The following is a 27,965-nucleotide window of genomic DNA, read 5'->3' as shown; positions in this document are numbered from 1 at the left end:
TTTCCTGCGGTGTCCTTTGTCCCCACATGTATTAGCAGGAATGGGTAGTGATCTGTAGGTCTGAAGAGTCTTGATATCCTGTCAGACACATCTTTAATTTTTGCTCCTGGAAGACAGCACATTTCTCTTGAGGTTATGTCTGGTCTGCAGATAGCGGCCTCTGTTCCTCTTAACAGGGAATCCCCCATGACCACCACTCTCCGTTTTTTCTCCACAACATTCTTCTTTCTCCATCCAGGAGGATTCTGAGGGCTTACAAGGTTATTCATTGCTGGCAAAGTCTTATTTTGCTGTATTTCTTCATGGTTCTCCTGCGTGAGAGCTTGGTACTGGTTCCTGAGCAGTATGGGTGCTGACTGCCTCTCGATCCTCCTGCTTCTGTGGGTCACATGCTTCCATTCCTCTGTTTCGTCAGGTGCAGTTCGAATTTCTTCTCTTTCTGAATCATGAAGAGATAATTCTGCTCTGTCTAAGAACTCTTCACCTTCCTTAATGATTTTCAAGGTAGTTAACCTCTCTTCTAGATTTCGCAACTTTTCCTCCAACAGGGACACAAGCTTGCATTTCTGGCATGTGAAGTTTGGCTTTTCCACTGGCAAGTCTGTGAACATGTAGCAGGATATGCAGCTCACCAAATGGCTCCTGGACTCTTCCATGTTCTTACTGTTAATGTTCTGAAAACAGTGAAAAAAGCTTAAAAAAAAAGCTTCAAAATGCGCGCGCCGGACTCTTCACTTACCCCAAAATGCAGTGGGAATATGCAAATTATCTCCTCAGGACTCCTCCCCTGATTTTGATGTGTGGTTGCCCTTATCCACTATTAGTTAAATCAAGAAATAATAATTATTAAAGAAATATAGAAATATATATATGTAGATAATACCTAATTATGTATTATAATTTCCTCAGAATTAAATATATTTTTGTACCTTCATATAAAGAAACATTTTTTTTTTCAAACATACAAACATACGAGGCCTCTGTCACATCAATCACACTTAGCAGCTGCTGATTTACTCATCTGTCACCTTCACTCTGACATTCACAGATCTGTTCAACTCAAACATTCCACTTATGAAGTTTTAGATATATATATATATATTTAACCCAAAATTGTTGTATCCCAATTTATTAATGCGCATTGCCATATCAATTGAATATCTTTATATTTCTTTGAATATTCCCCAAGTACATATTATATAATATGAGAGTAAGTCACTGGAATTTCAGACACTTGAAAAAACTCTTGTCTTAGATTCTTTTTTCACTGGCTGCCCGGTCTTAAGTTACATCAGTTGAAAATAGAATGAATGGGATCCTATACTATTAGCTCAAAGTTCAAAGGCCGCAGCTGTCACACGTCATGCTGTAAAGCTACTTTAATTTGCACGAACACTTATTGCACAGAAAATATTAGCAACACAAAAGAATTAATAAGTATTACATATATATTATAGTTCAACTAGATATATTGTTATTATTTTAAAATGTTATACACATAAAATCATGCAATTTTTTCACTTCCTGTGTGAATAAAGAAATAAATCCATTTTAGAGTTCTTTGATCAAATCCTGCTTTGGAATGAAAACTCTAAGGAAATATAAGAAAATAAAATTAAATATCAAATTCATACAGAAACAGAATTATTTAAATATCTTATACATATATTGGTTGGTTCTAATGTAATTCAAAATATTGCTACTTAAATTTATATATATGAAGTTCTAATTTATTAATTAATATATATATATTTTATAAACGTATATATAAATACAATTATACGCAATCTCTACTTAGACAAGTGTATATATATATATATATATATATATATGAACTATTAGAAACTATGTAACTACAATTTTACTGTATAAGATTATAAATAAATATTGAGACATTGTTTTACATTTTGATACAACATTATAATTACAGTTTTTCCTTAGCCACTCCCTAAACCAAATCTTCTGTCTCTCTCAAATATCTCCAGGAACGCCCTATTTAGGAAAGACATTTTTCTATCCTTCAAAACCTCAGAGAACTGCCTGTTCTTCTGTCCACATTCCATGACGTCACTGTGAGTTGGTCGTCTCACCTGTCTCTGTCATTCAGTTTCAGCCATTTTCCTTTTTAGAGAATCACAGTTCTGACTGAGAATTAACTTATTCTGTGGAGAGATGGATCTTTGCACTGATATGGCTTATAACATATATGAAATCTTCTGCGTATTTGATAGAGTTCACTATGGGGATGACTCAGTCTAGGAGAGTTTGATATTGACTTTTGGTAAGATTTTACCTTTCCTGGTTTTATAAATTTAGCTTGATTTATTTTCTTTTCACGATTCTCATGTTTTCTAACAAAATCCAGCATCTGCGCACATTCAAATAATGAATTTTTTTGTGATGCCATAACTTGGGAAACTGAATTTAGGAATTTGAATTTTTGTACAAAAGTTGTTATCATATGTTGTACTTTTCCATTTTTGATGAGAGCTTTGTACAACCGTTCAAATATGGACACGAATGTATATGTACATTCCTTCCTACCAATCCTCAGCTTCTGCAGATCTTCTATGTTGGGAAAATCCTTTGTGACACAATAAATCAAATATCTTAATCTGTCCGAATCATTTTCCCATCCATTAGGAGAGTCACTTTCACAGGGCATTAAATGTAAACGTCTGGACAATGTCACAGGAATCCATATTTTAAATAACTGATTCCTCTCCTCATTGGATAAATCAAACTTATCAGAGAAGCTCTCAAATGTCTCTGAATTTCTACAGGCATGGATTTTGACATCATATTTTGGCATGATTTTGTATAATTTCAGCAAATTTTTCCTCATTTTAATTTGGAGTTGAGCTTGGGTAATTCCAGGATTCTCTGATATTTTTAGTGGCTCTTGTACGTCTGTTCCTCCTACGTCACTCACGTCTCCTCCCACATCACCTAGTATGTCGGTTTCTCGTATGTCAGTCATGTCTCCTCCCATGTCAGGTTTCTGTATGTCCGTCTCTTGGTCAGACCCAAGGTCATCTTCAGTTACAGACACGTGTCTTACTTCTTGTTCATTTTCCACATTACAGTCTGAATCAGTATCACCGTCTGACACTTCTACACTATTTTCCTGCTTAGAAATCTCTAACACAAGACTATGAAAAAAATCTACCAAATGTAGAATATTCCTCAATTTCTGTTTGTCTCTATTTACCAATTTAGAAGTTAACTGTAAATTCTGCAATTCACATTCTTTGTATAAACTGAGCCACAAAACTTCTATGTCATCTCCTACATTAACTTTGAAATTAATATTACTTTGTTTAGCAAAAGAAGAAATTATATCCATATTTTGCTTACCTTAAGATTCCTTGGCTTCTCTTTATCAGCACGTCCTGTCTTCAGTTCGTCTGATTCTTTTTCTGTGTGATTCTGTTCCTTGTTAGTACCTCTGCTTCCTGTCTTTCCTCAGTCTGTAGGTCCTTTCTGCTTCTCGTGACAAACTAGTGAATTTACTGACACGTGAACAACAGCTGTTCAGCTCATCAGGACTCCCCCCTTGTTCACGGAAGAAATTCACTTACTTAATTTAAAAAACAAAAAAACAGGACTGCCTGGCTCACCATTGTAAAATAATACTCTTCCTGTATTATTTTTTTCTACTGAGGACTTCTCAAAGTATCAATATCACGATATTCTTATAAAAAAATGTATCTATTTATTCTTGGATTGACCATTAAAAAGAATCATATTGCAGCAGGCACATACAATAATTAGTTATAAAGTAATTGTCCATTTGTCCATAATTAGCTTAATTGTTGAGATTCACCCATCTTTCCTTGGATCCTGGCTTGTAAATCATGTCTTTGTCCAGCATGTGTCCAGGCCTACATGTCATCTGCTTCTCAGCATGAAGATTCTGTGTCTTGTGGGGTGGGCAGAGCAAGAGAGCCCCCCCTTTCTCTACCATGGGCTTTTATAGCCAGTCGTATGGACACCTGTTCTACATATGGTAGTGAACCAAAAATACACAAACAAATAGCGCATGTCAACTAGACACGATGGTGAGGCATAGAACTCAGAAAAATGATTATCGATTAACATTCCAAATTAATTTCCATAATTAACCATTTAACAGAGACCGCCTGGGAATGCCAGGTGCTGTAGGCTTTTGCTTTTTCCTTCCTTCCACCAGCAGGGGGCACTCTCTTCTATGCCTTTTTTCCATTCCCTTTCACAAGTGCACACATTCATTCTCTTTTCTTTTTTTCATTTGCTTTCTCTCTTGCGCTATTTCATCTCTGCATAATACCAGCATCCTTCTGATCACCGTGGGCCTCCAGCATTGTTGCTTCTTTACTTTTAATACTAGGCTCCTTTTCACCAGGACCAGCGTCTCCCGGGTGGCTGGAGGCAACCACCGGTAACCCCAAGCAGAAGACCTTTGCAGGCAACATGACCCTCCCCCCTGAAGAGCAGCTCAAAGTCACTGGCAACCATCTCACCCTCTTCCTTCATTCACCCCTGGACGTCTCGCTCCGCTCCCAAGTTACGGGTCCAGCTTGCTCTTTCTGTCACATTACCGCGATGAAGGGTTTAGCCTGCAGGAGACCCTGCGCCGAGACATTTTTGAAGACACCTGATGCGGCGGGTGAATCACTGCTAAACAAACCACACCTGTAGGGACGGCACAGCCTTTGCATGGACCCTTCGGAGCCCGCCCCGTCACGGCCAGATTGCTCGCCATCAAGCGATCCTGAGAAAGGCTGGCCGGGCGATGGATCAAGCAGCGTCTACTGGCCATACCACCTTGGATACGGCCGATCTCGTCTGATCTCGGAAGCAAAGCAAGCCTGGGCTCGGACAGTACTTGAATGGGAGACCTCCTGGGAACACCGGGTGCTGTATACCATTTTGATGACGTTTTGCCCTACTGCCCAGCTTGGCTTGCATGGAACGGCCCCTTTGCGGACACCGACCTTAAGTAACTTAGATGATGGAAGCCCCAAGGCCTCTGAGCCAGTTGGCAGCTAAGTACGCTACCCCGCCGCCTTCACGCAGGCCTGACACCGAGCTCCTTGCCACGGCTAGGAGTGCTTATTGACTCCGCAGCTCGCCGTGTGGAAATGATGGCGTTAAAAGCACCCGGGGCCGTGAAGGGGCCAGGCTTTCAGCAGGTGCCCAGGGAAGGTTTTGGATGCCGGCCGCCTAGCGAGGGCCAGCAGAAGTAACATGTTTCTCTGCAAAGAAGCTTTTGTAACCAAGCCAGACGGCTGACAAAGAGCTAACCTCAGTGCAAGGAAGGCAAGGAAGGAATTGGGGAGGTGGGGGTGATTCCTGCTAGGGCCCTGAAATCATAAAACAGGCAGGAGAGTCTGACACATGGTGTCGGAGAGGTTGTAGGGGCAGATAGGGGGTGTTGTCACGTGCGAGCACGTTCGCATGCTGGCTTGTGTGTGAGAGTGCGCTTCCTAGGTGTGGCGCGCTGCAGACAGTTAAAGGGATTGTTCCCTTTCATTAAAAGTTAATCCCCGGCTGCAGGCGATTAGAAAGCAACTAACCGCGCTCTACTCACCCTACCCGGGTCTACCGGTGAGTCTCGCCTCTGCTTCGGCCTGTGGCATTGGCCGTGAAGCTGACGTTCCGTCGACAGCGCTGCAGCCGATCAGTGAGCTCAGCGGCTCTGAGTGGGGCGTTGTGTCTACAAGACCTTTTAAGGAAGCCAGCAAAAAAATTGAAGAGAAGGGAAAGCACAAAAGGACCTGGTCTTGCTGAACACTGGAAAGGGCATCCGGCAGCCAGACTTCAAAGTAGAAAAGCAGCAAGTGAGAGGCTTGTCTCTGTCTACGGCCACACCACCCTGAACATGCCTGATCTCGTCTGATCTTGGAAGCTAAGTAGGGTTGGGCCTGGTTAGTACTTGGATGGGAGACTGCCTGGGAATACCAGGTGCTGTAGGCTTTTGCTTTTTCCTTCCTTCCACCAGCAGGGGGTGCTCTCTTCTATGCCTTTTTTCCATTCCCTTTCACAAGTGCACACATTCATTCTCTTTTCTTTTTTCATTTGCTTTCTCTCTTGCGCTATTTCATCTCTGCAAAATACCAGCATCCTTCTGATCACCGTGGGCCTTCAGCATTGTTGCTTCTTTACTTTTAATACTAGCCTCCTTTTCACCAGGACCAGCGTCTCCCGCGTGGCTGGAGGCAACCACCGGTAACCCCAAGCAGAAGACCCTTGCAGGCAACACGACCCTTCCCCTGAAGAGCAGCTCAAAGTCACTGGCAACCATCTCACCCTCTTCCTTCATTCACCCCTGGACGTTTCGCTCCGCCCCCAAGTTACGGGTCCAGCTTGCTCTTTCTGTCACATTACCGCGATGAAGGGTTTAGCCTGCAGGAGACCCTGCGCCAAGACATTTTTGAAGACACCTGATGCGGCGGGTGAATCACTGCTAAACAAACCACACCTGTAGGGACGGCACAGCCTTTGCATGAACCCTTCGGAGCCCGCCCTGTCACGGCCAGATTGCTCGCCACCAAGCGATCCTGAGAAAGGCTGGCCGGGCGATGGATCAAGCAGCGTCTACTGGCCATACCACCTTGGAGACGCCTGATCTCGCCTGATCTCGTCTGATCTCGGAAGCAAAGCAGGGCTGGGCTCAGACAGTACTTGGATGGGAGACCTCCTGGGAACACCGGGTGCTGTAGACCATTTTGATGACGTTTTGCCCTACTGCCCAGCTCGGCTAGCATGGAACGGCGCCTTGCCGGACACCGACCTTAAGTAACTTAGATGATGGCAGCCCCAAGGCCTCTGAGACAGTTGGCAGCTAAGTACGCTACACCGCTGCCTTCACGCAGGCCTGACACCGAGCTCCTTGCCACGGCTAGGAGTGTTTATTGACTCCGCAGCTCGCCGTGTGGAAATGATGGTGTTAAAAGCACCCGGGGCCGTGAAGGGGCCAGGCTTTCAGCAGGTGCCCAGGGAAGGTTTTGGATGTCGGCCGCCTAGCGAGGTCCAGCAGAAGTAACATGTTTCTCTGCAAAGAAGCTTGTGTAACCAAGCCAGACGGCTGACAAAGAGCTAACCTCAGTGCAAGGAAGGCAAGGAAGGTGCGGAAGGAATTGGGGAGGGGGGGGTGATTCCTGCTAGGGCCCTGAAATCATAAAACAGGCAGGAGAGTCTGACGCATGGTGACGGAGGGGTTGTAGGGGCAGTTAGGGGTTGTTGTCACGTGCGAGCACGTGTGCATGCTGGCTTGTGTGTAAGAGTGCGCTTCCTAGGTGTGGCGCGCTGCAGAGAGTCAAAGGGATTGTTCCCTTTCATTAAAAGTTAATCCCCGGCTGCAGGCTATTAGAAAGCAACTAACCGCGCTCTACTCACCCTACCCGGGTCTACCGGTGAGTCTCGCCTCTGCTCCCGGCCTGTGGCATTGGCCACGAAGCCGACGTTCCGTCGACTGTGCTGCAGCCGTTCAGTGAGCTCAGCGGCTCTGAGTGGGGCGTTGTGTCTACAAGACCTTTTAAGGAAGCCAGCAAGAAAATTGAAGAGAAGGGAAAGCACAAAAGGACCTGGTCTTGCTGAGCACTGGAAAGGGCAGCCGGCAGCCAGACGTCAAAGTAGAAAAGCAGCAAGTGAGAGGCTAGTCTCTGCCTACGGCCACACCACCCTGAACACGCCCAATCTTGTCTGATCTTGAAAGCTAATTAGGGTTGGGCCTGGTAAGTACTTGGATGGGAGACCACCTGGGAATACCAGGTGCTGTAGGCTTTTGCTTTTTCCTTCCTTCCACCAGCAGGGGGCACTCTCTTCTATGCCTTTTTTCCATTCCCTTTCACAAGTGCACACATTCATTCTCTTTTCTTTTTTTCATTTGCTTTCTCACTTGCGCTATTTCATCTCTGCAAAATACCAGCATCCTTCTGATCACCGTGGGCCTCCAGCATTGTTGCTTCTTTACTTTTAATGCTAGTCTCCTTTTCACCAGGACCAGCGTCTCCCGCGTGGCTGGAGGCAACCACCGGTAACCCCAAGCAGAAGACCTTTGCAGGCAACACGACCCTCCCCCCTGAAGAGCAGCTCAAAGTCACTGGCAACCATCTCACCCTCTTCCTTCATTCACCCCTGGACGTCTCGCTCCGCCCCCAAGTTACGGGTCCAGCTTGCGCTTTCTGTCACATTACCGCGATGAAGGGTTTAGCCTGCAGGAGACCCTGCGCTGAGCCATTTTTCAAGACACCTGATGCGACGGGTGAATCACTGCTAAACAAACCACACCTGTAGGGAAGGCACAGACTTTGCATGGACCCTTCGGAGCCCGCCCCGTCACGGCCAGATTGCTCGCCACCAAGCGATCCTGAGAAAGGCTAGCCGGGCGATGGATCGAGCAGCTTCTACTGGCCATACCACCTTGGATACGCCCGATCTCATATGATCTCGGAAGCAAAGCAGGGTTGGGCCTGGTTAGTACTTGGATGGGAGACTGTAAAATAATACTCTTCCTGTATTATTTTTTTCTACTGAGGACTTCTCAAAGTATCAATATCACGATATTCTTATAAAAAAATGTATCTATTTATTCTTGGATTGTCCATTAAAAAGAATCAGTTTGCAGCAGGTACATACAATAATTAGTTATAAAGTAATTGTCCATTTGTCCATAATTAGCTTAATTGTTTAATTGTTGAGATTCACCCATCTTTCCTTGGATTCTGGCTGGTAAATCATGTGTTTGTCCAGCATGTGTCTAGGCCTACATGTCATCTGCTTCTCAACATGAGGATTCTGTGTCTTGTGGGGTGGGCAGAGCAAGAGAGCCCCCCCTTTCTGTACCATGGGCTTTTATAGCCAGTCGTATGGACACCTGTTCTACATATGGTAGTGAACCAAAAATACACACACAAATAGCGCATGTCAACTAGACACGATGGCTGAGGCATAGAACTCAGAAAAATGATTATCGATTAACATTCCAATTGAATTTCCATAATTAACCATTTAACATTTCCCCCTTTTTGAGAATAAAAGGACTTTAACTGAAAAGTCTCAAAAGAAGATACATTCATCAATCATTTTTTCTTTCCTTCTTCCTTGGCAATATCATTAAATTTCCATAATAATAATAATAGTAATAATAGTATCAATATCGGATTATTGTTATATAATGATGTGAATTCATGTTATGATAAGCCGTGACTAATATTCATTTAATATGTATAATTATACTTCCCTATATCTAAATTGAAGCAATCGCGGGTTCAATCGTCATCATCTGATGTCATCGGGTCGTCGTCTCGTCTTCTTCTTGGTTCTTTTATAACACAGTCTTTAGATGAAAACTCCTTTGAAATAAATTACAGCATGTAGATATTGTACAGTCCATAATTGTGTTCATTATTGTGCAGTCCATAAACTGTACTCTTTATTAGAAAGATCATGTGTGTCAGTTGATAAGAAAACAAAGTCCATGGATGAAATGTAGCTTTAATATCTGTGCAGTGTCACCTGGACTTACGTTGGATCGTCTTTGGAATCTTCCGTGTGTCCGCACTTGTCTCGTGTCACTTTTGGAACAGATGTGACGTCTTTGGTCAGTAAAGCAAGGGTTAACTTGACACTTTCCTGCTTTATATAGCCCCATAACCAGTACTCAGTCCTTTATATACAGGACACATATGCCAGGTATTACCTGTTCACCAGCTTTCATTGAAGCGTTGCAGGTGATAAGAAACCACTGGAACGTGATGAAACTTGAACACAACACAGTACATATAGGATCATCGTCCTCTGCCGTCCTGGTGATCAGTGGTGTGAATTGTATTGTATGTAATGGACACAGTCTATTATAACACTCAGCATTCACACCTGTTACCTTCTGAGACGTCCGGATATCAGTTGCTTCTTCTTGTAACTTTTGAGAATCTCTTTGATTTATAAAAATTAAAAGTCTTTATTAAGATAGAATTCATAATTGTGATGTCTTGATTGAAGTCTTCATTCCCTAATCTGATACCAACTCTGGCAGTTTTTCCTAACCTATAATATCACAGCGTACCATAGCAATCAGTAATATCCATCTAATTATTATCAAAATATTAAAATAAATTATGTTTGGAATAATAAACAATAATAGATAATAATTCATTATCAATCAAGTTCTCCATATGATAGAACATTTTTATGTCATAGGTGTAATTACCTTTTCCAACCCATAGGTGTCAGTGTATTTTGAAAAAACAAGTTTTTATATCTTTATTAAACCAATAATATCAAAGAATGTATACTCCTGAACCAAAATGAATAAATATATGAATGTATGAATGAATGAATGAATGAATGAATAAATGAATGAATGAATTGTTGTGTTTACTCAGAAAATGTAAACATTTTTTTCCTTAGCAATATATATTTAATGAAGCAATACTCTTGTATTAGACATTACTTTATTAAATATTAATGTGTTTTCTCAATTGAGATATTGAACTCAAATAAAATCAAATGAGAATTAAAAAATTAAAAAATAGAAAAATAAGAAGTATAAAGTAAGAATAAAATTTTAAAAATGAAAAATAAAATTAAGAGTAAAAATAAGAATAAAAATAAAAATAAGGCCTTTAAATTTTAATGACAAATGCAGAGTAATTATATTCTCCATAAAAAATACCCTTATATCTCCATTATCTGGATGATTTCATATTTGTCATAACCTTGTACCACCAAAAAATATTAAATTATGCAACTTTGCATGTAATACCCTTCTTAATTATACCATAGTACCTTATTATTATTTCTTCTTTATTAAAATGTGTGGAAAATAAGTATTGATCAAAAGTGATTATGTAATCAGGATCAAAAACACATTTTCCCCCTTAATACCAAAAATATTATTTTATAAAATTTATGTATATATCAGAACCAAATTAAAAATAATTATTCTTCTAGAAATATTGTGCATACATTTCATATCGATGAGTAGCATAGATTTGACTAAAGAGAGGTGTGTACCTATTTAGGTAACCATTAAAAATAATATTATAGTTATTCAAGAATATTATCATGTGGAAAATTATTCTAAATATAAATTTGCTTTGTAAACCATTTTGATGTGTGGTTGCCCTTATCCACTATTAGTTAAATCAAGAAATAATAATTATTAAAGAAATATAGAAATATATATATGTAGATAATACCTAATTATGTATTATAATTTCCTCAGAATTAAATATATTTTTGTACCTTCACATAAAGAAACATTTTTTTTTTTGCAAACATACAAACATACGAGGCCTCTGTCACATCAATCACACTTAGCAGCTGCTGATTTACTCATCTGTCACCTTCACTCTGACATTCACAGATCTGTTCAACTCAAACATTCCACATATGAAGTTTTAGATATATATGCATATATTTAACCCAAAATTGTTGTATCCCAATTTATTAATGCGCATTGCCATATCAATTGAATATCTTTATATTTCTTTGAATATTCCCCAAGTACATATTATATAATATGAGAGTAAGTCACTGGAATTTCAGACACTTGAAAAAACTCTTGTCTTAGATTCTTTTTTCACTGGCTGCCCGGTCTTAAGTTACATCAGTTGAAAATAGAATGAATGGAATTCTATACTATTAGCTCAAAGTTCAAAGGCCGCAGCTGTCACACGTCATGCTGTAAAGCTACTTTAATTTGCACGAACACTTCATGCACAGAAAATATTAGTAACACAAAAGAATTAATAAGTATTACATAAATATTATAGTTCTACTAGATATATTGTTATTATTTTAAAATGTTATACACATAAAATCATGCAATTTTTTCACTACCTGTGTGAATAAAGAAATAAATCCATTATAGAGTTCTTTTATCAAATCCTGCTTTGGAATGAAAACTCTAAGGAAATATAAGAAAATAAAATTAAATATCAAATTCATACAGAAACAGAATTATTTAAATATCTTACACATATATTGGTTGGTTCTAATTAGTGTTGAGCCACCCCCGTAGTGTTCGAGTTCGGTTCGGTTCGTCGAACACCCGTGTGTTCGTCGAACTGTTCGTCGAACACCTTCGAACACCGTTAAAACCAATGGCAGGCAAACAAAAACACATAGAAACACATAGAAAACACCTTCAAAGGTGTCCAAAAGCTGACAAACTGCTCAGAAGACATAACTAACACATGGAAAAGTGACAAGTACATATAGTCATGCGAAAATAAAAGAGGTGGAGGAGTAAAAGGAGGGGGAGACACAGATATAGGCATGTCATGCCCTTCTAAAATCCAAAAAGTGAGAAGCCGACAGGGCCAGTCCGCTCCTGCCCGTGCCACCTCCGTGTCGCCGGGTTTGTGCCAGAGCCGCGGTGAACCCTGATGGCCAGCCCCCCTCTCCCAATACTGGTGCCTGTCCGCTGGTGGGTCGAGCGAGCCCCCCTGTGGTGGAGGCAGCTCTAAGCTTTTTAATTTAAATTGTCTCTCTAATTTGAATGAATACACTTTAAATCCATTTACAAGGATCTATTGGAGGGCAAGTCTCATGCCAGCAGCCGCGTAATTCCAGCTCCAGTAGCGTCCACTAAAGCTGCTGCAGTTAAAAAGCTTTTATAAGGATCGAGCTCTGCTGTCCACCGCAAGGCATCCTACTGCCAGTCCCAGCCCCTATGCCTTGGGGTGCCTCCTGATGCTCTTCACTGAGTATCCCATGGTCCCGAAGAATTTCCTTTGAAAAAATTAAGTGTCTAAACTACAGGTGGTGTAGCTTGCTTAACAGCCGGGATAATCCGCTGACTAGCAGACACTGCTACTAGGCACAAAGTATTTCCTGGGCTAGATGCAGTTAAAAATTTGTAATTAGATACTCTCGTTGGATGCTGAGAAAGCATTCCATAGAGTCTCCTGGCACGCCATATATGATTCTCTTAAAAAGCTTGGGGTAGGGGTCTAGGGGACCCTTTTATAGCCAAAATCACGGCCCTGTATCACAATACGTCACCTAGGCTGAAGATAAATGGAACTGTAGCACCCTGAGGGCTCGGTTGCTACAGAGGTATTGCACCTCACCCAGAGGTGTGATATCTCACTCTCAGGTAAGGATGGAGTGTGGATCAGGACCCGACACCTGCATGCATTACAACACATTGCCGTGGGGCAGGGCGACCAATATGCCTCTGAGATGGGCACGACAGTCCCTGTCCCTGGCTGGAGTGGGGGGAGGGAACACTGAGGAAGGGGAACCCTGTAGTGCAGGAGCAGGGAGGAAGCAGTTCCTGGATGCATTGAGAAGGGAGTATAAAAGGTGGGCACCATCTTAGTTCAGTGCAGAGAAGTCTGAGCAGAAGTGGCAGGGAGCAGGGGCTCTGCATGAGCTCTGCTCCGGAGGCGGGCCTAGTAACAGAGGCCCAGGCCTGGAAGAGGGAGAAGGAAGGAAGAGGAGCGGAGAAGGCTCCAGGAATGAGGAATGAAGGGATCCCAGAGGTGCGGACGGGCGAGTCGCCACCGCACGCCCGAATCCACCTGCGTGGAGGGGTCAGGCCAAAGGGGGAGACCGGTCCCCGAAACTAGTGGAGGCAGGAAACGATCCTCAGCTAGAAACCGGAGGCTGTGACATTTTATGTGGCGCAGCCCCTCGCTACACCCGCTAGGAAGGCACCACATAGGGTCAGGGAAACTGGCGCCAAGTTTAACAAGAGGAGGCCCGAGGCAGCCGGACAGAAGGGTTGGTAAGAAAGGCCAGACAAAGGACACACAAAGGGGGTCCTGTGAAGCGCTCCAAAGTTATCTGGGAGTTGTCTGAGCCCCTCACCTGGTGAGCACAGTACGACGTGGGCAGCCGTTACCTGCAGACGTGGTCTGGATAATAAGAACTGTGAGTAAAGGCCCTGGACTGCATCACTGACTCCGTGTCGTTACTGCTGCTGCCCTGCACCATCACCCCCATCCTCCGCATACACTGCCCTGAGGCTATACTCCTCCCGTGGGGAGTTATGCTACGCTCTGCTTCACCCACAACACCAGCCTCAGCGGTCTGCCCTGCAGCGGCGGTTCACTCTGACCGCAATCCACGGGTGGCGTAGTCGGACATTTAAACATCAAAACCACATAAATAGTTCCGCCACTGGTTTGACCACCCTGAGCCACGGAACTGGGTCGCCGCCACGAAGACTACAACCACCAGCATCCACCAAAAAGGGTCCGGCTCCGGGTGTCCCAAGGCCCAGGGGGTGCATCAGAACATTTTCATCACCTTTCACAATCACCAATGGGACAAGGCAGGGATGTCCTCTGTCCCCTCTCTTATACATCCTAGTGACGGAGCACCTGCTCTCATCAATTCGCCATAACCCCAATATTAGGTGGATTGAGGTGGGAGGCACCGAGTACAAGTGCTCTCTATTTGCTGATGATGTCCTAGTATATATCACTCAATCACATATATCCATCCATGCTGTTATGGCTGAAATAGATGACTTTGTTACATGGTCAAATTTTAAAATCAATGCAGCGAAGTCTGAGGCCCTCGATGTCTCCCTCCCCAAATCCATACAGGATTCCATCCAGTCCAACTTTCCCTTTGCCTGGCCCTCACAGGGTATCAAATACTTAGGAATTCCTATTCATAGAGACCTCTCCCATCTATGTTATCTTAATTTTGGGCCCTTTATTGAACAACTCCATACAGACCACGGTTGGCAAGTTAGAACTGTAAGATTCACTACGTGAACCACTGGTGTTTTGTGGAAAAGCACATGTACACTGCGCTCCAAATTATTATGCAAAAAGTGTTTAGGAGTGATAAGGGAAGAATTTGTTTGTTTGTCAGTTAAACTCATTGATGGTGATGTGTGTCAGGGCTCTTTATATCACTGTAAGCAATTGCAGACACCTGTGCTAATTAGTTTGGCAGGAGTGTCCAATGAAAGGCAAGACTACTTAACAAGGCTGTCTCACATTATTAAGCAGCCTACATTTTCTGCCAAAATGGGAAAGAAAAAGGATGTGTCGGCTGCTGAGAAGCAACAAATTGTGGAGTGTTTAGGTCAAGGCATGACTACAATCAACATTGTGCGATGATCAGGATGAAGTGTCTTGGCAATCAAGAAGTATGTAGCTGATTCACAGTACACACGTGTGCGTGCTGATAAGGGCAAATTGAGGACTCTTTCCTACAGGCAATTACGTCAGGTTGAAAGAGCAGCGGCAAAAAAGCCTTGTCATAGCAGCAGACAAGTTTTTGAAGCTGCTTGTGCCTCCAACGTCCCCCGAACAACAAGATGCAGGGTCCTTCAGAGGTTTGCAGCTGTGCATACGCCATCCTGTCGACCTCCTCTATCCACTTCACACAAGCAGAAATGGCTCCAGTGGGCCAAACATTACATGAAGACTGATTTTAAAACTGTTTTGTTCACGGATGAGTGCCGTGCAGCGCTCGATGGTCCAGATGGATGGAGTGGAGGATGGCTGGTTGATGGACACCCCACGCAAACACGGCTACAGCGCCAACAAGGAGGAGGTGGAGTAATGTTTTGGGCTGGAATCATGGGGAGAGAGATTGTCGGCCCCTTTAGGATCCCTGAAGGCGCTAAAGATGAACTCCATAATGTATGTGGATTTTCTCAAACAGCACTTCCTGCCATGGTTCAAGAAGAAGAACCGTGTATTTCACAGCAAGATCATTTTTCTGCATGATAATGCACCATTTCATGCTGCACATAAAACATTTGCATCTCTGGCTGATATGGGCATAAAAGGGGACAAACTTATGGTGTGACCCCCATGCTCCCCTGACCTCTACCCCATTCAGAACCTTTGGAGCATCATTAAAAGGAGTGTCTATGATGGCGGGAGGCAGTTCACATCTAAGCAACAGCTCTGGGAGGGTATTCTGTCCTCATGCAAAACAATTGAAGCAGAAACCATCCAAAACCTGACAAATTCAATGGACGAGAGAGCTCAGAAGCTCCTTTCGAACAAGGGGTCCTACGTGAAAATGTAACATCACCTAGAATAAAGTTTTGAGTTGAAAACTGTTTGATTTCAGTTTCTAACAACCTGCTAATGCTTATAATTTCAAAAATGACAATTTTTTTGGTCTTTATTAAAATGAAAAGGTTGATCGAAAAGTTTGGGGGATCTAAGAGTGTGGCAACCCAGTAGTCATGATTACTTCGAATTCTGACAATATGAGGGTCATGCTGCAGGTAGTGCAGCAAGAAGGCACTTATGTGTCTTGCGCATCTCGGAGCCCCAAAATTATTTTCCGGGCTAGATGCAGCTAAAAATTATTATTAATTTTAAATCTGGTGAAGCTTTAGTATAGATGGCCTAATAGGATCAGTGCTGCACACTGCTACAAAGCCCAAATTATTTTCCAGTCAAGATACAGATAAACATGATTAGTAATTTGAAAGCTTAAAACGGTTGGTAGGGTGATTTTAACCAATCATCAAGCTTTTACTCTCCCCAGGATGACACAGGGGTAGAAAAGTCGTTTCGGATCCATGATTTGTTCATCTTTATGAACGTGAGTCTGTCTACATTATCAGTGGAGAGCCGCGTGCGCTTATCTGTCAGCACACCACCAGCAGCGCTGAACACACGTTCAGACAGAACGCTGGCTGCGGGGCATGACAAGATCTCCAAGGCGTAAGTGGCTAGCTCCGGCCATTTATCCAGATTGGAAGCCCAAAAAGAGCAAGGGTCCAGTGACACAGTCGTGGCTTCAATGTTTACTTGGAGATACTCCTGTACCATCGTCTCTAGGCGTTGACTATGTGTCAGACTTCTTGTCTCCTGTGGCCTTGCAAAGGATGGGCTAAAAAAGTGGTGAAATGATTCCGCAAAATTGATGTTACCAGCAGATACTGTGGTTCTGTTACGGTTTGAGTGCTGAACACTTGACGGTCCCACGGTTGGCAAGTTGGAACTGTGAGATTCACTACGTGCACCACTGGTATTTTGTGGAAAAGCACATGTAAGATTCTGCAACAGTCTCTGCTGATACTCCTGCATGCGTGCATCCCTTTCTATGGCAGGAATAATTTCTGCAAATTTACTTTTGTACCGGGGATCTAACAGTGTGGCAACCCAGTAGTCAGGATTATTTCTAATTCTCACAATTCGAGGGTCATGTTGCAGGTAGTGCAGCAAGAAGGCACTCATGTGTGTTGCGCATCCAGCAGCACCAAGTCCCTGTTGTGTTGGTGGCGAGGTAACAATCATGCTTCCTTCCTCTGTCCTGTCCCCCCAACCTCGCACAACAGAAATGTGATCAAGGTCTCCCTCATCTGATGAGTCTTCCATCAGTTCGTCCTCCACTTCTTCCTGGGCTCCTGCACCTTCCTCACTAGTTTGGCTGCTACCATGCGCCCTGGTAAAACCATTTCCCCCACCCTCACATGCCTGCCGCCTTGGTGCTGCCGACCGTCTGGACCTTGCAGATGTTAGCCCTTCTGCATACAACTCCTCCTCCTCTACTTCCTCCACCTTCTCTTGTGCCACCACCTGACTCCGAATTCTGTTTAACATGTGCTCCAGCATGTAAATCACCGGAATAGTCATGCTGATAATGGCATCGTCAGCACTAAACATCTTCGTCGCCATTTCAAAACTGTGCAGAAGGGTGCATAGGTCCCTGATCTGAGACCACTCCTCCAGCGTGATTTTCCCCACCTCTGAATCTCGTTGGCCCAGGCTATACGTCAGAACGTATTGCACCAGGGCTTGTCGGTGCTGCCACAGTCGCTGCAACATGTGCAGAGTTGAATTCCACCGGGTAGGCACATCGCATTTTAGCCGGTGAAGTGGCAGGCCCAACGACTTCTGTAGAGATGTAAGTCGCTGAGCTGCGGGATGCGAACGGCGGAAGTGAGCACACAGCGACCGTGCCCTCTGCAGAAGTCCATCTAGACTGGGATAGTGGGCTAAAAATTGCTGGTCAACCAGGTTCAACACGTGAGCCATACAAGGCACGTGTGTGACATTGCCCCGGCGAAGGGCCGCACCCAGGTTTGCAGCATTGTCGCACACGGCCTTCCCTGGTTTCAGGTCCAGTGGAGACAACCATTCATGAAATTGGTTCTCCAGAGCTGACCACAACTCCTCAGCTGTGTGACTCACATTTCCCAGACATTTCAATGTAAAAACCGCCTGATGACGTTGAGCCCTACTGCCAGCATAGTAAGGAGGTGTGCAGGATCCCTTCTGCGCAGTTAGAAAGCTTGTGGCATGACCAGACAGGCTTTGGGTGCAGGTGGAAGACCGAGAGGAGGTTGAGGAGGCAGAAGCAGTGGAGGAACTTTGACATAAAGAGGATTGACGCACAACTCGTGGGGATGGCAAGACTTGGACAGCAGCCCCTTGTCCTGCTGTCACCCTAGTTACCCAGTGCCCAGTCAGCGACATGTAACGCCCCTTTCCATGCCTACTCGTCCAAGTGTCTGTGGTGAAATGCACCCTGTCACACACAGAGTTTCTCAAAGAAGCGGTGATGTTGTGTGCGACATGCTGGTGGAGCGCAGGCACACCTTTCTTTGAGAAGTAGTGCCGACTGGGCATCTGGTACTGGGGCACTGCGACGGACATAAGGTCTCGAAAATCCTCTGTGTCCACCAGGCGGAAAGGCAGCATTTCTGTAGCCAAGAGCTTGCAGATGGTGAAATTCAACCTCTTAGCTTTCTCATGGCTAGGAGGAAATGGTCTTTTACTTGTCCACATCTGAGGGACCGAGGGCTGGCTATTGTGCTTAGACGGGGTTGATAAGGGTGTCCCCGGCAAACTGCCGGTCTGTGAGGAAGATGCAGGCGGACATGTTAGGTTGCCTTGATCCAAATGTGGTGCTATCGATGTCGGACAGCGCTCAACACCAGCTGGTGTTACCACCTCCAAAGAAAATGATGACCTGCCAATCACGCTGGCTGTTGCGGGTAAAGAGGTGGCAGGTCTGCGCCCCAAAATAGGTGTGACTGCTGTCCCCCCAGTCACAGAGGATGAAGAGGCCGCGGATGCACAAGATATGGCAGACGGTGGTTGGCCCGGCCGGCTAGGCCGCATTGTAGCACACTGAGCTTCCCACTGCAACTTATGCTTCATGTCCATGTGCCGGTTCATGCATGAAGTACTCAAACTATGTATTTTTTGGCCTCTACTTAGCTTTTGCTGACAAATGTTACAGATAACACGAGTTGGGTCATCTTTATCGATCTGAAAAAATGCCCAGGCTATGCAAGGCTTAGCACCCATGCAACCTGAAGAGCCACCACGACTTGTGGTGAGAGGCAGAGTTGTGTTTGAGGATGCAGTTGTTGACGTGCTTCCAGTACTACGTCTCTGTCCAGGAAGGCGCAACCTGACCTCGTCGTCACTAGCATCTTCCTCCACCTCCTCTGCTGACCTCATCTCTTGGCTGACTGTGGGTTGACAGTAAGTGGGATCTCCAACCTCATCATCATCACCCTGTGTGTTATCACACCCGTCGTCCTCAGAGCTAACCTGTTCCTGCCCTGACAAAAAACTAAAGTTGTCGCTCCAATCAGGTATTTGAGTCTTATCATCGTCTTCCTCATTGTCTCCACCAACAGGAGTTACAGTTTGGGAATGAGCGTCTACATTATGGTCAGAACCTTCTGCATCTGGTCCTGGATCCGACTCATAAAGATTCTGGGCATCAGTGCAGATCATTTCCTCGTCTGGATTCACAGAAGCGCTGGAGTCGACCTCTGATTCCCAGGCTATAGTATGAGTAAACAGCTCTGCAGACTCAACCATCTGTTCTACCTCATACTCAGACGGGCAGCTGGAGATTTGGGAGCTGTGAGGAAGCAAGTGCGATTTGGGTCACACCTTTGAGGACTGGAGTATTTGTGATGTTGAAGTTGATGTGGAGGAGAGCCCACTTAAAGGAGCACTTGATATCCGTTGAAGCACCTGCTGTTTTTGTGCCTAATCTGGAATTTGTAGCGATTGGCGTGGCCGTAAGAAAGGGATCTTATCACATTGTCCGCTAAAAGAAGTAGACATTTTAGTTTGGCTGGAAGATGGTCTTTCTTCTGCAGATGTTACTGTTGCTTTAACACCTACCCCACGGACACAACCTTTTTTCCCCTTCCCAACACGCCTATTCCCCTTTCCACCAGCAGCAGGCCTTTTTCCACTCATTTTGGTGGTTAACTAATTCACAACTCTGGAGTTGTTTGCACAAAAAAACAATGGATGGTAACCGAGCAGAGCTGAGTGGCCAAACTGTGGTATTAGGCCAAAACTATTGGCTGGGTTAGATGCAGAAAAAAATTATATTCAATTTGCAACCTGATGGAGGTCAGTATAGATGGACTAATACAACAAGTCCCACACACAGCTAGAAGCCCAATATTTTTTCAGAGGTAGATGCAGAAAAAAATATATTCAGTTTGCAACCTGATGGAGGTCAGTATAGATGGACTAATACAACAAGTCCCACACACAGCTAGAAGCCCAATATTTTTTCAGAGGTAGATGCAGAAAAAAATATATTCAGTTTGCAACCTGATGGAGGTCTGTATAGATGGATTAATAGAACAAGTCCCACACACAGCTAGAAGCCCAATATTTTTTCAGAGGTAGATGCAGAAAAAAATATATTCAGTTTGCAACCTGATGGAGGTCAGTATAGATGTACTAATACAACAAGTCCCACACACAGCTAGAAGCCCAATATTTTTTCAGAGGTAGATGCAGAAAAAAATTATATTCAGTTTGCAACCTGATGGAGGTCTGTATAGATGGATTAATAGAACAAGACCCACACACAGCTAGAAGCCCAAATATTTTTTCAGAGGTACTGTAGATGCAGATAAAAATTATTTTTAATTTGCAACCTGATGGAGGTCAGTATAAATGGACTAATAGAGAAAGTCCGACACACTACTAGAAGGCCAAATATTTTTTCAGAGCTAGATGCAGAAAAAAATTATATTCAGTTTGCAACCTGATGGAGGTCAGTATAGATGGATTAATAGAACAAGACCCACACACAGCTAGAAGCCCAATATTTTTTCAGAGGTAGATGCAGAAAAAAATATATTCAGTTTGCAACCTGATGGAGGTCAGTATAGATGGACTAACAGAGAAAGTCCCACACACTACTAGAAGGCCAAATATTTTTTCAGAGCTAGATGCAGAAAAAAATTATATTCAGTTTGCAACCTGATGGAGGTCAGTATACATGGACTAATACAACAAGTCCCACACACAGCTAGAAGCCCAAATATTTTTTCAGAGGTACTGTAGATGCAGATAAAAATTATTTTTAATTTGCAACCTGATGGAGGTCAGTATAGATATACTAATAGAGAAAGTCCGACACACTACTAGAAGGCCAAATATTTTTTCAGAGCTAGATGCAGAAAAAAATTATATTCAGTTTGCAACCTGATGGAGGTCAGTATAGATGGATTAATAGAACAAGACCCACACACAGCTAGAAGCCCAATATTTTTTCAGAGGTAGATGCAGAAAAAAATATATTCAGTTTGCAACCTGATGGAGGTCAGTATAGATGGACTAATACAACAAGTCCCACACACAGCTAGAAGCCCAATATTTTTTCAGAGGTAGATGCAGAAAAAAATATATTCAGTTTGCAACCTGATGGAGGTCTGTATAGATGGATTAATAGAACAAGTCCCACACACAGCTAGAAGCCCAATATTTTTTCAGAGGTAGATGCAGAAAAAAATATATTCAGTTTGCAAATGATGGAGGTCAGTATAGATGGACTAATACAACAAGTCCCACACACAGCTAGAAGCCCAATATTTTTTCAGAGGTAGATGCAGAAAAAAATTATATTCAGTTTGCAACCTGATGGAGGTCTGTATAGATGGATTAATAGAACAAGACCCACACACAGCTAGAAGCCCAAATATTTTTTCAGAGGTACTGTAGATGCAGATAAAAATTATTTTTAATTTGCAACCTGATGGAGGTCAGTTTAGATGGATTAATAGAACAAGACCCACACACACAGCTAGAAGCCCAATATTTTTTCAGAGGTAGATGCAGAAAAAAATATATTCAGTTTGCAACCTGATGGAGGTCAGTATAGATGGACTAACAGAGAAAGCCGCACACACTACTAGAAGGCCAATTATTTTTTCAGAGCTAGATGCAGAAAAAAATTATATTCAGTTTGCAACCTGATGGAGGTCAGTATAGATGGACTAATACAACAAGTCCCACACACAGCTAGAAGCCCAAATATTTTTTCAGAGGTACTGTAGATGCAGATAAAAATTATTTTTAATTTGCAACCTGATGGAGGTCAGTATAGATGGACTAATAGAGAAAGTCCGACACACTACTAGAAGGCCAAATATTTTTTCAGAGCTAGATGCAGAAAAAAATTATATTCAGTTTGCAACCTGATGGAGGTCAGTATAGATGGATTAATAGAACAAGAACCACACACAGCTAGAAGCCCAATATTTTTTCAGAGGTAGATGCAGAAAAAAATATATTTAGTTTGCAACCTGATGGAGGTCAGTATAGATGGACTAATACAACAAGTCCCACACACAGCTAGAAGCCCAATATTTTTTCAGAGGTAGATGCAGAAAAAAATATATTCAGTTTGCAACCTGATGGAGGTCATTATAGGTGGACTAATACAACAAGTCCCACACACAGCTAGAAGCCCAATATTTTTTCAGAGGTAGATGCAGAAAAAAATATATTCAGTTTGCAACCTGATGGAGGTCTGTATAGATGGATTAATAGAACAAGTCCCACACACAGCTAGAAGCCCAATATTTTTTCAGAGGTAGATGCAGAAAAAAATATATTCAGTTTGCAACCTGATGGAGGTCAGTATAGATGTACTAATACAACAAGTCCCACACACAGCTAGAAGCCCAATATTTTTTCAGAGGTAGATGCAGAAAAAAATTATATTCAGTTTGCAACCTGATGGAGGTCTGTATAGATGGATTAATAGAACAAGACCCACACACAGCTAGAAGCCCAAATATTTTTTCAGAGGTACTGTAGATGCAGATAAAAATTATTTTTAATTTGCAACCTGATGGAGGTCAGTATAAATGGACTAATAGAGAAAGTCCGACACACTACTAGAAGGCCAAATATTTTTTCAGAGCTAGATGCAGAAAAAAATTATATTCAGTTTGCAACCTGATGGAGGTCAGTATAGATGGATTAATAGAACAAGACCCACACACAGCTAGAAGCCCAATATTTTTTCAGAGGTAGATGCAGAAAAAAATATATTCAGTTTGCAACCTGATGGAGGTCAGTATAGATGGACTAACAGAGAAAGTCCCACACACTACTAGAAGGCCAAATATTTTTTCAGAGCTAGATGCAGAAAAAAATTATATTCAGTTTGCAACCTGATGGAGGTCAGTATACATGGACTAATACAACAAGTCCCACACACAGCTAGAAGCCCAAATATTTTTTCAGAGGTACTGTAGATGCAGATAAAAATTATTTTTAATTTGCAACCTGATGGAGGTCAGTATAGATGGACTAATAGAGAAAGTCCGACACACTACTAGAAGGCCAAATATTTTTTCAGAGCTAGATGCAGAAAAAAATTATATTCAGTTTGCAACCTGATGGAGGTCAGTATAGATGGATTAATAGAACAAGACCCACACACAGCTAGAAGCCCAATATTTTTTCAGAGGTAGATGCAGAAAAAAATATATTCAGTTTGCAACCTGATGGAGGTCAGTATAGATGGACTAATACAACAAGTCCCACACACAGCTAGAAGCCCAATATTTTTTCAGAGGTAGATGCAGAAAAAAATATATTCAGTTTGCAACCTGATGGAGGTCTGTATAGATGGATTAATAGAACAAGTCCCACACACAGCTAGAAGCCCAATATTTTTTCAGAGGTAGATGCAGAAAAAAATATATTCAGTTTGCAAATGATGGAGGTCAGTATAGATGGACTAATACAACAAGTCCCACACACAGCTAGAAGCCCAATATTTTTTCAGAGGTAGATGCAGAAAAAAATTATATTCAGTTTGCAACCTGATGGAGGTCTGTATAGATGGATTAATAGAACAAGACCCACACACAGCTAGAAGCCCAAATATTTTTTCAGAGGTACTGTAGATGCAGATAAAAATTATTTTTAATTTGCAACCTGATGGAGGTCAGTTTAGATGGATTAATAGAACAAGACCCACACACACAGCTAGAAGCCCAATATTTTTTCAGAGGTAGATGCAGAAAAAAATATATTCAGTTTGCAACCTGATGGAGGTCAGTATAGATGGACTAACAGAGAAAGTCGCACACACTACTAGAAGGCCAATTATTTTTTCAGAGCTAGATGCAGAAAAAAATTATATTCAGTTTGCAACCTGATGGAGGTCAGTATAGATGGACTAATACAACAAGTCCCACACACAGCTAGAAGCCCAAATATTTTTTCAGAGGTACTGTAGATGCAGATAAAAATTATTTTTAATTTGCAACCTGATGGAGGTCAGTATAGATGGACTAATAGAGAAAGTCCGACACACTACTAGAAGGCCAAATATTTTTTCAGAGCTAGATGCAGAAAAAAATTATATTCAGTTTGCAACCTGATGGAGGTCAGTATAGATGGATTAATAGAACAAGAACCACACACAGCTAGAAGCCCAATATTTTTTCAGAGGTAGATGCAGAAAAAAATATATTTAGTTTGCAACCTGATGGAGGTCAGTATAGATGGACTAATACAACAAGTCCCACACACAGCTAGAAGCCCAATATTTTTTCAGAGGTAGATGCAGAAAAAAATATATTCAGTTTGCAACCTGATGGAGGTCAGTATAGGTGGACTAATAGAACAAGTCCTACACACTGCTAGAAGGCCAAATATTTTTTCAGAGCTAGATGCAGAAAAAAATTAGATTCAGTTTGCAACCTGATGGAGGTCAGTATAGATGGACTAATAGAATGATGCTATGCCCAAAAAATTTTACTTCACTAGGTGCAGTAAAAAAATTGGTATTCTATACACAGGTGGTATATCTTGCAACACAGATAGGCTACTCCACTGACTAACACACTCTGCAATAGGCCAAAAAGGATTAGCTTTGCTAGATTCAACCAAATGCTGTGAAAAAAACTTGCACAGCACTGGCACAGACCTGCCTGGCAAAAACTGATAGGAACTGATGTAACCTAGTCCTGAAAAGGACTCCAATTACAATTAGTCTTTACTCCCACAACCTATCTATTTAAGAGCACAGACCTGCCTGATAAAAGTCGTAGGAAATGCTGTAACCTAGTCCTTAAAAGGACTGCAATCACAACTATTCCCTACTCCCAAGCTATCTGTATATTTGTGCGAAAATTGGCTTGAAATTAACAAGGTATAGCGCACACAGCAACAGCGGTGCCGTCTAACACGCAGCTGCAGCAGTGAGAAAATGGTGGCGACGGGGAAAATGGCTTGGTCTTATAGGGCAAGGACATGTGACATACACTGCCAATGACACATGCCCTTGCTTGTGTGAAAAAAAGCACTTCGCTCCGTGTGTGCGCTGCTGATAGGCTGACAGATTGCACCTCCCCACTGTAAATGCGGGAAAGAGAAAAAAAAATGGAGATCTTCATTGTTCCTGCAGAGATCCATCCCCTGCCCCTCCCCCCACCCCGCTGTACACTCAAACTGCGTATTAACATTAATTTTCATCATTACTGAGAAAAAATCCAGTTATGATTTTGGTGCACGAACAGTTATCGAACATAACCTCGAACAGCCGAATTTTTCTCAAATTGTTCGTGTTCGCCGAACGGCTCGAACACCGCCCAAAACAGCTCGAATTTGAGATTGGCGAACAGTTCGAGTAGAACAACGCTCATCTCTAGTTCTAATGTAATTCAAAATATTGCTACTTAAAGTTATATATATGAAGTTCTAATTTATTAATTAATATGTATATATATATATATTTTATAAACGTATATATAAATACAATTATACGCAATCTCTACTTAGACAAGTGTATATATATATATATATACATATATATATATATATATATGAACTATTAGAAACTATATAACTACAATTTTACTGTATAAGATTATAAATAAATATTGAGACATTGTATTACATTTTGATACAACATTGTAATTACAGTTTATCCTTAGCCATTCCCTAAACCAAATCTTCTGTCTCTCTCAAATATCTCCAGGAACGCCCTATTTAGGAAAGACATTTTTCTATCCTTCAAAACCTCAGAGAACTGCCTGTTCTTCTGTCCACATTCCATGACGTCACTGTGAGTTGGTCGTCTCACCTGTCTCTGTCCATCAGTTTCAGCCATTTTCCTTTTTAGAGAATCACAGTTCTGACTGAGAATTAACTCATTCTGTGGAGAGATGGATCTTTGCACTGGCTGATATGGCTTATAACATATATGAAATCTTCTGCGTATTTGATAGAGTTCACTATGGGGATGACTCAGTCTAGGAGAGTTTGATATTGGCTTTAGGTAAGATTTTAACTTTCCTGGTTTTATAAATTTAGCTTGATTTATTTTCTTTTCACGATTCTCATGTTTTCTAACAAAATCCAGCATCTGTGCACATTCAAATAATGAATTTTTTTGTGATGCCATAACTTGGGAAACTGAATTTAGGAATTTGAATTTTTGTACAAAAGTTGTTATCATATGTTGTACTTTTCCATTTTTGATGAGAGCTTTGTACAACCGTTCAAATATGGACATGAATGTATATGTACATTCCTTCCTACCAATCCTTAGTTTCTGCAGATCTTCTATGTTGGGAAAATCCTTTGTGACACAATAAATCAAATATCTTAATCTGTCCGAATCATTTTCCCATCCATTAGGAGAGTCATTTTCACAGGACATTAAATGTAAACGTCTGGACAATGTCACAGGAATCCATATTTTAAATAATTGATTCCTCTCCTCATTGGATAAATCAAACTTATCAGAGAAGCTCTCAAATGTCTCTGAATTTCTACAGGCATGGATTTTGACATCATATTTTGGCATGATTTTGTATAATTTCAGCAAACTTTTCCTCATTTTAATTTGGAGTTGAGCCTGGGTAATTCCAGAATTCTCTGATATTTTTAGTGGCTCTTGTACGTCCGTTCCTCCTACGTCACTCACGTCTCCTCCCACATCACCTAGTATGTCGGTTTCTCGTATGTCAGTCATGTCTCCTCCCACGGCAGGTTTCTGTATGTCCGTCTCTTGGTCAGACCCAAGGTCACCTTCAGTTACAGACACGTGTCTTACTTCTTGTTCATTTTCCACATTACAGTCAGAATCAGTATCACCGTCTGACACTTCTACACTATTTTCCTGCTAAGAAATCTCTAACACAAGACTATGAAAAAAATCTACCAAATGTAGAATATTTCTCAATTTCTGTTTGTCTCTATTTACCAATTTAGAAGTTAACTGTAAATTCTCCAATTCACATTCTTTGTATAAACTGAGCCACAAAACTTTTATGTCATCTCCTACATTACCTTTGAAATTAATATTACTTTGTTTAGCAAAAGAAGAAATTATATCCATATTTTGCTTACCTTAAGATTCCTTGGCTTCTCTTTATCAGCACGTCCTGTCTTCAGTTCGTCTGATTCTTTTCCTGTGTGATTCTGTTCCTTGTAAGTACCTCTGGTTCCTGTCTTTCCTCAGTCTGTAGGTCCTTTCTGCTTCTCGTGACAAACTAGTGAATTTACTGACATGTGAACAACAGCTGTTCAGCTCGTCAGGACTTCCCCCTTGTTCACTGAAGAAATTCACTTACTTAATTTAAATAACAAAAAAACAGGACTGGCTGGCTCACCATTGTAAAATAATACTCTTCCTGTATTATTTTTTTCTACTGAGGACTTCTCAAAGTATCAATATCACGATATTCTTATAAAAAATGTATCTATTTATTCTTGGATTGTCCATTAAAAAGA

The 27,965-nt window shown here is 42.1% G+C and overlaps 2 non-coding genes and 2 pseudogenes across 2 annotated transcripts; all 4 read left to right on the top strand.

The window, feature by feature from the left end:
* Positions 1-4,788: 4,788 nt before the first annotated feature.
* LOC141268735 (5S ribosomal RNA) lies at positions 4,789-4,908 on the top strand (annotated as a pseudogene).
* A 931-nt stretch (positions 4,909-5,839) lies between these two features.
* LOC141266917 (5S ribosomal RNA) lies at positions 5,840-5,958 on the top strand. Its single transcript, XR_012320936.1, has one exon. It is a non-coding gene; the product is annotated as a 5S ribosomal RNA (ribosomal RNA).
* A 619-nt stretch (positions 5,959-6,577) lies between these two features.
* On the top strand, positions 6,578-6,707 carry LOC141269576 (5S ribosomal RNA; annotated as a pseudogene).
* A 941-nt stretch (positions 6,708-7,648) lies between these two features.
* On the top strand, positions 7,649-7,767 carry LOC141267007 (5S ribosomal RNA). Its single transcript, XR_012321026.1, has one exon. It is a non-coding gene; the product is annotated as a 5S ribosomal RNA (ribosomal RNA).
* Positions 7,768-27,965: the final 20,198 nt, after the last annotated feature.

The sequence above is a fragment of the Phyllobates terribilis genome, unplaced genomic scaffold (assembly GCF_046119375.1).
Source record: "Phyllobates terribilis strain yellow unplaced genomic scaffold, ASM4611937v1 Scaffold_4__5_contigs__length_816908805, whole genome shotgun sequence".
Lineage (NCBI taxonomy): Eukaryota > Metazoa > Chordata > Amphibia > Anura > Dendrobatidae > Phyllobates > Phyllobates terribilis.
Note: the sequence above shows the minus strand (reverse complement) of the source record. Positions and strands in the feature narration are given on the sequence as shown.